The following is a 12,516-nucleotide window of genomic DNA, read 5'->3' on the forward strand; positions in this document are numbered from 1 at the left end:
TTATGTTGAAATTTTAAAAAATATATTACAATACTATTTTTGCATTCTATGAAAATTTTTGTTGCTCCATATAAACCAAATTTTTAATTAAGAACTCCCCACCCCCACCCTGGTCAATGGTGTCCCACTTTACCAATGTTAAAATCTGGCCACCTTATCCACGTCCCACCTGTACAATAAGGGCAGCAGTATCTGCTTCATGGGATTGTTGAGAGGCTCAACCCAAGTAATACCATGGTAAGTATTTAGAACAGCATGTGGCATGTACTAAGCACTGGATTTCATGTTTTTAATTTATTTTATTACATTTTAGATTTTTCTACCATGGTTTTATATATATACACACATACACACACATATATGCGTGTATATAAATATTGTAAAATTTACCATTTTATTATTATTATTCTTTTTTTTAGAGACAGTCTCATTTTGTCACCCTAGGTAGAGTGCCATGGCATCACAATTCACAGTAACCTCCAGCTCTTGGGCCTAGGCAATTCTCTTGCCTTAGCCTCCCGAGTGGCTGGGACTACAGGTGCCAGCCACAACACCTGGCTATTTTTCTTTTTTTTGTTACAGTTTGGCTGGGGCCAAGTTCGAACCTGCCACCCTCGGTATATGGGGCTGGCTCCCTACTCATTGAGCCACAGGCCCCAGCCTGAAATTTAGCATTTTGAACATTTTTAAGTGTACAGGTCAGTGGCATTAAGTCCATTCACATTGTTGTACAACCATCATCCCCATCCATCATCCACTGTACCTATCAAACACTAATTCATTACCCCTCCCCTCAGGCCTTGGTAAGTATTGTTCTTTGCTTATTTTTAAATTAGGGTTATTGTTGTTGTTGAGTTATAAGAGTTTTTTAAAATATATTCTGGATGTCAATCCCTTATCAAGTATACAATTTGCAAATATGTCTCACTTCTGTGAGTTGCCTTTTATCTCTCTTGACAATATCCTTTGATGCACCAAAGATTTTAATTTTGATGAAGTCCAGTTTATTTTATTTTATTCCTCTTTGTTTTATTTTATTGGTCTATATGTCTATCTTCCACTGCCACTCTTTTGATTACTGTAGCTTTGTAGCAAGTTTTGAAACCGAGAAGTGTGATTGTTTCTGGTACTCTGGGTTCCTTGAGATTCCATACATATTTTAGAATGGATTATTTTACCTGCAAAAACATTGTTGGGATTATAATAGGGATTGCATTGAACCTGTAGATCACCGTGGGAAGCACTGACATCTTAATATTATTAAGTTTATGAACATGAGATGTTCTTCCATTTATTTATATCTTTAATTTCTCTTAGCAGCATTTTGTAGTTTTCAGTATACAAATTTTTTGCCTCCTTGGCTAAATTTATTCGTATGTAATTATTTTTAACACTAAAAATAGTTCTTAATTTGTGCCTGGCACTATAACAGAACTTCATAAATGTTACCTTTTTCAGTGTTTATAACATAATGATTTTGCAAATGGGAGAAAATGAGAGAAGAATATAGAAATGAAAGACTAGAGAAAGGTAAATAAACTATTGTGATGAATAATGCCATAGCAGAAATGTATTTATCTACATCTACAAATATTTAGGTATATATACCTAATGTGAGGCATATACCTCTATGTGAGCAAGATAAAGCAAACAGATGTGTGGGTATGTGTATATGTGTAATGATTATTTTTATGCCCTTGTTTTGGGAGTGGTTAAAGGTGTGGTAAAGTGTGAACTGATTTATGCATTGCCTATAATGTAGATGAATAACTTCCATACTTTGAAATTTTCCTATTCTATCTGCTACTTTTTATAAAAGTATGTACATAGAGGGTGGCACCTGTGGCTCAAAGGAGTAGGGCACCAGCCCCATATGCCAGAGGTGGCGGGTTCAAACCCAGCTCCGGCCAAAAACTGCAAAAAAAAAAAAAAAAAAAAGCATGTATGTATAATGATTATTTTTATGCCCTTGTTTTGGGAGTGGTTAAAGGTGTGGTTAAGTGTGAACTGATTTATGCATTGCCTATAATGTAGATGAATAATTTCCATACTTTGAAAATTTCCTATTCTATCTACTACTTTTTATAAAAGTATTCTACCTATACTTTTCTACTCCTGTTTCATGCCAGCTGAAAGGGCCACCAAGAATATATTTACTTTTTTTAACATAAGTAAATTAATATTGTCTATTGGGATCTTTTTGACAGTTTTACAAAACCTTTGGAGGTAACTAGATACACCCAACTATATGGAAAATGAGGGTTTGGAAATTGTTTGACTAAATGCCTGATTCATTGATATAAAAATTGATTATTTAACAATATTTGCTTATTAAGGCTGTCGCAGTAACTTTAAGATAGGTATCTTGGGGAAGTTTTCCTTTGGTTCCCAATTTTGTGCCATGAGATTAGGTTCTAAAAACCAGTTTGCGATGTGGGACCCTGAGGGTGACAGGTAGAGCTGTCTGTGGCAGGAGGTAACCATGGTTACAGAGGCCTGGCTTGAGGTGATGATGAGATTCCAGGAGGGTCAAGTTCTGTCCCAAAGATACCCAATCCAGAGTCTTCCAACCATGGACTCTGGGGGATTCTGATTTTTAATCAAATAAAAGCTAAGTTCCACTTGCCAACACGGCTCCTAAATAGCTTCCAAGCAATAGTAGAATTCATTCATTCATGCATGGATAAAAACATTCAACATGTACCTACTGAGCTTTTTGTCAGGCAAAATACATCAATGAAGCCTAAGTCTAGTCTCAAGAATTTGTCAGTAAACAAAAGAAGTACATCAATCTGGGTCTAATCAGGAGAACAAAACTACAATTTGAATAGGGAACGCTTAAGACAGTAAAGTCCTCATCATGTGGAACTCAAGCAACCAGCATTTTCAAGCAACTGGCACATGACTTGGCCACAAAAAGCAATCAGAGTTTAAACCTGGGGCACTCTGCCGTTACCAACACTTTGTGGTGCATCACTCTTGTGGCTCCCATGTGTTCTCTGTAATAGTCTTAAATGTTAATGTGTGTTACAAGAAGTTAAAAAAATGGTAGTGAAGGTGAAAATTGTATTGACTACCATTTAACTAAAATTGTACACTGCATTTACAAAGCTGTTTTATAATACTGTTGTAAAACTGTGTTACAGGAAATGACGTTTGTCTTAATTTGGTTCTAATTAGTATATTTCAATATTAATATCAAGTCAACACAGAGTTTTATGGTATGCTAGGGTATAGTATGGGGTATAGAATTAGGCCTATTTTTAACAATAACTCTCAAGGAACCAGAAACTACATTTATCCAGAATCTAGCAATCCCTGTGTGTGCCAGATAACAGGGAGATTACTGTATGAAGATTTATTGATTATATGAGGAATTGGAGTAACAAAGTATTGGCCAGTAAGAAGGAAAACCTCCCCTAGACAATAAAGAATAACAGACATCAGGAGAAATCACTCTTTCCAAAGGTGAAATCCAGATATTGTTGGAGGAGGCATGACTGTGAGTCACTGATTGGTGGAGAAGATGCTATGGTGCTATGCCAGTGGAAATTGTTGAAAATTTGCTGCCTGGAACTTGCCAAAGATACTCCCATCCAGGGTACTGGGGGAAAGCTACTCATGGGAAGGTGTCTCACAGGCATCATTCTGCTACAAATTTCCCCAAGCCAAGAGAATCGAGGAGAAGCTATTGCCCTCACGGTACTATAGGAGCTGGGCATTTGGAAATACTACATAAGCCTGCTGAGCAGGCACATGGGGGCCAGGAACAAACCCCCTTTCCCAAACTCCCTTTCTTCCTGCAATATTTCTCGAGCATCCTCAGCTGACAAAGTTAACACCATCCCAACTGGTAAATAAATACATAATAAAAATAAAAATAAATGATTGAAGGGCCCAGATCCATCTTTACCGTGAAGGCAAAAAGGGTGAATTTGGAGCTGAGAGGCAATAAATTGATAACCAACACAAGAGGGGAGGGAATTCCAGGTAGAGGGAAAAACACAAGCAAAGGCAGGAAAGCATGAGAGGATGTCTTAGATTCTGGGAGCAGCAGGTTTTTATTTTGACTATCAGAACAGGGTCTTCACATCTATTGATATATCTGTCTCTGATCTCTTCTACCACAGTGTGTATTTCTGGAGGTGTCAGTAATGGTTTTATACTTTAAAATCTCAGCACAGTCAGGCTCAATAGCTGTTGATTGATTGTTTAGCTAATTGTTGCAACACTTTTGATGATTTGTTTGAGCCAACAGGACATCCAGCCTGCATTTTTAGAACTATAGGGTCCAGATGTAGGAGACAGTTCCCCACTACTACATCTGGATCATTGTGTCCAGTCAAAACTTCCTGTCTAACGAAGGTTAGTGAAAAAGAAAACAAAATAGCAACAACAAAAAGCACAAAGGAGAAAGTTGGCCAGGATAGCCAAGTATTTGGAAACTTTATTTTGCTATAGTTGCATCCTGGTTTTCCTCGTGGCTCCTAGCCACTCCCTACTTCACTTCTTCTGTGCCCATCCCAAAAATGTTTCCTAAGGTTTGGTTCTCAGTACTCTTCTCTTGTCACGATTTACACATTTGCTGGCTGCCTTCATCCACACCCATGTCTTCAACAACCACTTAAGGGCCTGTGACTCACACCCATTTCTTCCATGCAGATCTCTCCTCTTAGCTATGACACTGCTTATCATCATCTGTGTCCCCCAAACACTCAACATGTGCAAGTGGCACTGCCTGGATCCCTGCTCCACACATGGTTTTCCTTGCCTGTTGTCTATCTTCTTAGGGTATCGCCATTCACTCAAGCCAGAAAAATGGCTTTGAAGTCCCTCTCCTGCACACCTGCATCCAAGTCTTATTGATTTGATATTTTTAGCGCCTCTCCATTGAGTTCACTTACTGCTATTAGTTATGGCCAGGGACATCTCTCCCCTTGCTGTCATGAGGCCTCTTCAGGGATATCCCTGTCTTCAGCTTTGTCCCTCTCAAATTGTTTCTGTGTAAAGTAGTCAAGAAAATCTTTCTCAAACTGAAATGTTATGTCATTTCCCTGCTTAAAACTCTTGAGCATGACTTACAAATGTCTTTCATAATCTGGTTCTGGATTTCCTGTTCAGCATTATCTCTTATTATATTTCCCCTTGCCCACTGCCAACCCCTCTCCAACAATGCCACTGGGCCTTTGCACATACTGTTTCTAGTACCTACAATGCCCTCTCACTCTTTGCTTCCCCACACAGTGGGGCTACTCCTCTGAGTGTCCACTCCACACTCGCTCACTCTCCCATCTCCGCCTACAAACTCTTTGTAAGCAGGAGCCATGACTTGTTCATCTTTGCATCCCAAGCACCCAGCATGCTGCCTAGAACTGAGATGGAACCCAATTGAATTGAACTGATTTTTTTCCAGAGGTAGAAGAACAATGTGAGAAGCAGAGGAGACAGGAACATGAGGTTGCCGACTTTGAACAATTAAAGTGCTATTGGATAGAAAGGGAAATCTGTGTTCTTCCCAAAAGAATAGAAACCAAGATAGTGTGTGGATTTCCAAGGAGATAAATTTGAAGCTCGTAGAAAGGAGATTTTAGTAATTATATCTGGCAGCCTTGAAAAGCAGTGAGTGCCTTCTACTGTAAGTGTTCAAAAGTAGGACCTCCATGTTTACTCAGCATTCCTGCTATGGAAGGATGATTTAAGCAGATGGATTCTGAAACCCTTCTGGATTTTCAAGTCCATGATTCTAGATGGAACATAAAGAGAATTAATTTATAATGCATCAAAATTTACTCCCTAAGAACTTAGGATTGTCTCACCAAGATGTTTTCTGGTGAATAACAACTTAAAGTGATGTCTTTGAGAACCAATTGGTGGTGGAGGGGGGCATTCCTGGGACGGAATCTGGTATTCATAAATCTAGGAAACCCTCAGGAGTTGGTGACAAAGACACTTGAGGATGGATGGGTGGCAAGCCAGGGGTGTGGCAGAGCAGGTGTAGGCAAGGCCTGATTTCCAGGAATTCCTGTAGGGTGGGTCCCAGGTGCAGTCTTGTATGTGGCAGAGTTCCACATTATGAGAACCTGGCTGCAGGCAAACAGCAGTCCAGGCAGGCTAGCCGATCTGGCACCAGGGCTCAAGGTGTCTTCAGGTTACAAAGCAACTGACAAAACCAAGCCTGGACCCCACTGTCATTGAGATAGAAGCATAGGCACAAACACTGTGGCAGAGATCTGATCACCATGGCTGGGCAATAAGAGAAGGCCTTGTTTCTAAGCATTTTATTTATTTATTTATTTATTTTTGAGATAGAGTCTCACTTTGTCACCCTTGGTAGAGAGCTGTGACATAATAGCTCAAAGCAAACTCAAACTCTTGGGCTTAAAGTGATTCTCTTGCCTCAGCCTCCCTGGTATCTGGGAGTACAGGCACCCACCACAGTGCCCAGCTATTTTTAGAGATGGTGTCTCGTTTTTGCTCAGGCTGGTCTCAAACTCCTGAGTTCAAGCAATCCACTCACCTTGGCCTCCCAGAGTGCTAGGATTACAGGCGTGAGCCACTTTGCCTGGCCTGTTTATAAGCATTTTAATCGTGACTAGCCTTGTCCTCACCATCACAGTGGGACCACAGTAGGAAGCCTGAATGCTGAAGCCCCAACATCTGGTCTAGAACTATTACTTCCCCCATTCCTCAGTGGGAACAGGGTTGGCTTCTCAGTGGGGTACTCTATGCTCCATCTACCTGGGGCTAAATAGCTACACCTATGGAGAGGGGACAGATGTGTAGACAGTAAACATTACATCTCCAAAGCTTTGCATTAACCTGGTAGGTTGTTGCGTTAATGACCTCAATTTGAGAAAGAGTTCCCCCTACTGGCTGACCTAAGGCAGACTCTGTTGACTCAGGATACCTAATAATTTCCAAAGATGCATTTAAGATTAGGAAGTTAGGCTACTGAGGATAAGGCTTTATTTTGTTTTCTAATCTGTTAGAGATTCTTGGATCTCTCTCTCTTGTGAGACAGAGTCTCAGTTGCCCTGGGTTGAGTGCCATGGTGCCTTAACTTACAGCAACCTCAGTCTCTTGGGCTTAAGAGATCCTCTTGCCTCAGGCTCCTGAGTGGCTGGCACTATAGGCACCTGCCATGATGCCTGGCTAGTTTTTCTATTTTTAGTAGTGACAGGGGTCTTGCTGTTGCTCAGGTTGGTCTCAAACTCGTGAGCTCAAGTAATCCATCTGCCTCAGTCTCCCAGAGTGCTCGGTTTACAGGTGTGAGCCACTGCAACCCAGCCTTTTCTCTTTTTTCTCAGTCAACTTGTTGAGATATATTTTACATAAAACAAAATATACACACATATCCACTCAAGTAACTATCACCACCTCAATCAGGATATTGGATATTTCTACCACCCCAAAGATTCCTTTGTGCTTTTTCACAACAACTTCCCACATGTAATTCTTTTTGTCCCCAGACAACCACAGATCTTCTTTCTGTCATGTAGACTAGGATTGCCTGTGTTAGGCTTTCAAATAAATGGAATCACACAGTATATATTCATGTCTAAACTCTTTCCTGTAGCATAATGTTTTTGAAATTCACTCACGTGGTATTTATCAGTAGTTTTAATCATGTCAATGCACTGACATATTTCAATGCATATTTCAATTATCATATTTTGTTTATCCATTTGCCAGCTGATGGATATTTGGGCTGTTTCCAGTTTGGGGCTATTTTGAATAAAGGTTCTAAGTTCAAGTCTTTTTTTGGTGGACATATGCTTTCATTTCTCTCGAATAAATACCTACAGGTAGAATTTCTGGATATTACATATTATTACCAAGTATCTGAAATTTTATAAGAAATGGCCGTACTGTTTGCACAGTGATCAGATGTCCCATCAATGGCAGATGATAGTTCTACCTCCTTCATATGCTTTCCAACAGTTGGTATTGTCAGTCTTTTAAATTTTAGCCATTTTAGTGGATGTGAATATATAAAATCATTGTTATGTTTAGTTGTCTTCCTGGTAAGAAATTCTATTTTTTATTTTTTTTTGAGACAGAGCCTCAAGCTGTCGCCCTGGGTAGAGTGCCATGGCGTCACAGCTCACAGCAACCTCTAACTCCTGGGCTTAAGTCTGATTCTCTTGCCTCAGCCTCCCAAGTAGCTGGGACTACCGCCACAACGCCCGGCTATTTTTTGGTTATAGTGTCGTTGTTTGGCAGGCCCAGGCTGGATTGGAACCCGTCAACTCTGGTGTATGTGGCTGGTGCCTTAGACACTTGAGCTACAGGTGCTGAGCCTGGTGAGAAATTCTTGAAGATGTTTAAAAAATATTAAAAAAAATTTAACAGTGGTAGAAAACCCATGTAATATGTAACAGAGAAATTTACCATCTTAATCATTTTTGAGTGCCCAGATTGGTAAGGCTAAGTATATTCACATTATTTTACAACAGATCTCCAGAATGTTTTCATCTTGTAAAACACTTTATCTATTGAGAACAACTCTTCATTTCTTCCTTCCCCAGGAGCCTTTTAAAATTACACTTTTTATTCTGAGATAATTATAGATTCACATGCAGTTGTAGGAAATAATATAGCGACACCCTGTGTATTTATTAGCCATTATCCCCTGGTGGTAACATCTTATTGGAGTGTCTTGAAAATATAGACCCCTGGAATTCAGTAAGAAGTAAACAGAAACCAGATACCATCTGATCATGTCCTGCACTCAGTTGTCAATAAGATGGGTAGAGTACAAAGCATCAGACGCTGTCCTAACCATAATGCAGATGAATATTCAGAGAATAACATTCCAGAAACTGGAAGAATCACTGATTTGTTCCAATGGCAGTGTCACCAGCCATTGGTGCTTCCAATCTGAAAATGCCGTATCTGAAATTGCAAATTAGGGTGTCCTGATGAGAAAGTGAGACTCAGAGAACAAGGAGGTGGTCAGAACAGAGAGGTGTTTGTTTACTTAGACCTCCGCCAGTGGGACCTTCACCCCGTGTTTCTTTTCTCCTCACACAGACATTTTCATCTTTCTGACTTTACGAGTAACCATGGGTGGTCAGGGTTAATGAACCTATGGACCTCAGATAGCCCCCAATCTCATTTAAGCTGATAGCATCACAGTGTTATTTTGGCTAGATCCCAAAATAAGCAACAAAATGGCTGGTTTGAGTTTTACCCTTTGTGCTTCTGCAGCCCATGTCCTGGGGGAGGACTGCTGAGTCCGGGAATGGCCGAGGGGAAGAGAAACACCCAGATGGTCTTCAGACTGGATAATTAGCCCCTTAGACTCTGGAGTGGGTGGGAATCTGAGGATGCAAATCCTGTGGATGAAGGTTATAAGATATTTTTAAGAAGAAGTAAAGACAGGCAAGTGCGAAGAACAAAATTTACTGCAATTACAAATGTAATTTTTAAAAAAATGTTGAGAAAGAAGAAGATGAAAATTAGCCTGGTGACAAATGAATGCAGTGAATCTCTCCCCACTTCCTGTAGCGTCTTCATTCGGAAGATGAGAATTTTAGGGCAGTGCCCACAAGATTGTGACAGAATAATCACTCTTATGGAGATCATTTATGATATTATGGCAGAGTCAAGGGTACCAGTTATAAGTCCCTTCCACATCCCCTTCTCCATCTGAAAATAACTACAGTGGCCGCTTGCCTTTTTCCTTGCTCCTGTCTCTGAAGTGTCTCTCCACTTTTCTACTTTGAGCTTATGGCCCTGTGCCCTTGGTCCCTCGTGCTGCCCTAGAATCTTGCCCCATATTCCCCCTCGTATCCTCCAGCTTTCCTCTCTGGGGCCTTGCAGGCATGCCTGTATCTCCTCAAACTTCATAACATGTCCCCGAGACCAGCTGGCCCTCACCCTCCTGGCCTCAACCCCCCCCCTCCTTTTACTATTAAACAGATCTAAAGTGTTATCTTCACTCTCGTCACTTTCCTCACCACTCACCTGACTCCTTGACCTTGGGCAAACTGTGCGTGGCCCTTGCCTGGTGTGTTTTCTGAGGGTTGTCAGCGTCCTCCCAGCTCTGGGTGCCATGGCCTTTTCTCCTGATCATCATCTTGCTCTTTTTGGACACTATGGAAATTCCCTCCCACGTATCACCCTGTACTTCCCGGGATTCGGTGCTGTTACTCCCCCCCCTTTCTCCTTCTCTATGACATCTTTACTATTTCCTTTGTCACATAGATTAGGTCTCTGTAGAAATCTCTGTCTGGGCATTTTCCTCTTCTTTCTTGCTTTCTATGGTCTTTCTTCCAGTATTCTCATCTTTTCCCTTTGTTTCAGCCAAAGCTGATGTCTTTGAACTTGACTGGTTATACCTCCTGAGAGCACCTTATCGTACTCCACCTGGTACTCTATGTACCTGTCTAAGTTGGGGGGCCGTGTTAGGCTGAGATTGGGCTTTTGATTTACCTTTGTATTCCCTGGTGTAGTGTCCTAAATATCGTAGAGGTTCAGATGATATTTGTTGAATAGAATTATCTTCCCTGTTGGATGTTGGGATCCCTCTTTTTGATGGGCTATTGGCACTGTGTGAAGGGAGGCCGATTCAGTCTATAAGCCCTCCCCTCCAAGACACAATCCCACGAAACGCTCCTGTGCCAAGGCATTTGATAGTCTGCCCTGTGCTCATTCTTGTAAATGACAGGGTAGCCTTCAGGAGAGAAGTCCTGGGAGTAATTGAGTCATGATTGGCACCCCGTGCTGTTCTGAGCTGACAACAAGCGGGCATGGCACATATGCCTCTTGCAAGTGGCATCTAATTTCTCGGAGGTGACTTTATATTGCTTTACGGAGGCTGGCACGCTGGTTCAGGGGAGCCTACTGGGAGTCACACCTGAGCCTGGTGCCTGACTGCAGCAGACAGCTGCCTAGTTAAGGCAAATTTTACAGTCAAATTGTGTTCTGCTTGGGAATTGGAGACTGCTGCAGAAGGACAAATGCAGATGAAGTTCCAGTTCAGGGTAGCAGGTGGTTAAGAGACAGCCCTGCTGCAAACCTGAAGTCTCCCAGGTTTGTCTCTAACAATTGTTTGGAGGAAATTTGTGGATCATTTTCCACAGGGCTTTAGGAGAGGTCAGAAGTGGTTTTGGTGCAATATGAACAGCATCGGCTTTGAGACATGGTCATGGCATTGCCGTCTGGTGTCGCATACTGGGTCCACCACTTGCAGGGTGTGTACAACCTTGGGTGAGTTACTTTAAATCCCTGAGCCTCAGTTTCTTCATCTGTAAGCTATAAATACTACTTGCCTTGCAAGGATCAAAAACAGATATAAAAATCTTAAAAAAAAACTTAGCTCATTTCTTGGCATACTATAAGCCTTCAATCAACACTGGAATTTTGACCATTTATTTACTTAGAGTTGCGAAAACTTGGGCTCATCACTTAACCTCTTGGTGTCCTTTTGGTGCCCTTTGGTGCACATAACCCCTCAGTGCCCCTCTCTGTGTCTAGAGATGGTTTTGTGAGAATTAAGTGAAAAAAGATATATGAGATGTTCGGCACAGACTGGGCACTTCATACATGATAGGTTTTATTATAACTAGTTGGATATAAACAGAATTGTTTTGCTTACCTTAAGACAAGGGGTATCTGCTAGTTAGGACTCCCTGGGAATCCAAGTGCCCCGTAAAGAGGAAGAAAAGATAAAGTAAGTGTAAGTTTAAGAGAAAAGGTCTTCAAGTCCAATGGATCTGGGTACCCAGCTAATGAGGTGCCATCCCTTAAACTCAGCTTCCTTCTCTTAAAATGGGGATAGCGGTGACAATAGCCTTTCCATAGAGTTGTGATGAGGCTCAGAGTGCCGGGGGCTGGGGTGGCCTCCACAAAATGTGGCTGTTGTACTGAGAATGTGGGGGTTTAATGCAGGGTTCTTGGAAGCAGGCTGAAGAGGGAGGAAAAGTGGAGGAGAGTGAGGAGGAGGGAATGGGGAGAAAAGGAGAGGAAGGAGAGAGTTTTGCTGAATGACACTTAAAGGAGACCCTAATGTGGAAGGGAGAAACCCTGAGTTTTGGCTGGGACTGCTTCTGACTCTGGTTATGTCCCCTGTGTTAACTCCCATGGTGCCAAGCACAATGTCTTCAACACTGGAGGCCACCAACAGATAGTGATGGCATTAGAAGATACTACAGGGAGAGTACATGGGCTTAATCATTCCTTCAAGGTTCTCAAGACTGTGGAGTTCCAAGAAAAGTCCATGTCTTGGGGTGCCACTGGAGGGTCAGCCATTCTTTCCCACCTATTACTGGGGATCAACAGCATCTGCTAAGTCTCCGTGGGTACTGGTTTGCTTCTTTACCAAAGAGGGTGGCACAAACCCCGGAGCGGGTGTTTTGTGAGAGTGACAATTAAGTTCATCCAAAGTTCCTATGCAAGGTGTCCCTATAATCTATTGAGTCAAGTCCCAAAGGAGAAAGCTGATCAGAAAAAGGGGCAGGTCCTACTCAGCATGGTGCTGGCTGAGCTGCAGCCTGGCGCTGGCAGGCCCCC

Source organism: Otolemur garnettii, unplaced genomic scaffold (assembly GCF_000181295.1).
Source record: "Otolemur garnettii isolate 467f Iridium unplaced genomic scaffold, OtoGar3 scaffold00028, whole genome shotgun sequence".
NCBI classification, from domain to species: domain Eukaryota; kingdom Metazoa; phylum Chordata; class Mammalia; order Primates; family Galagidae; genus Otolemur; species Otolemur garnettii.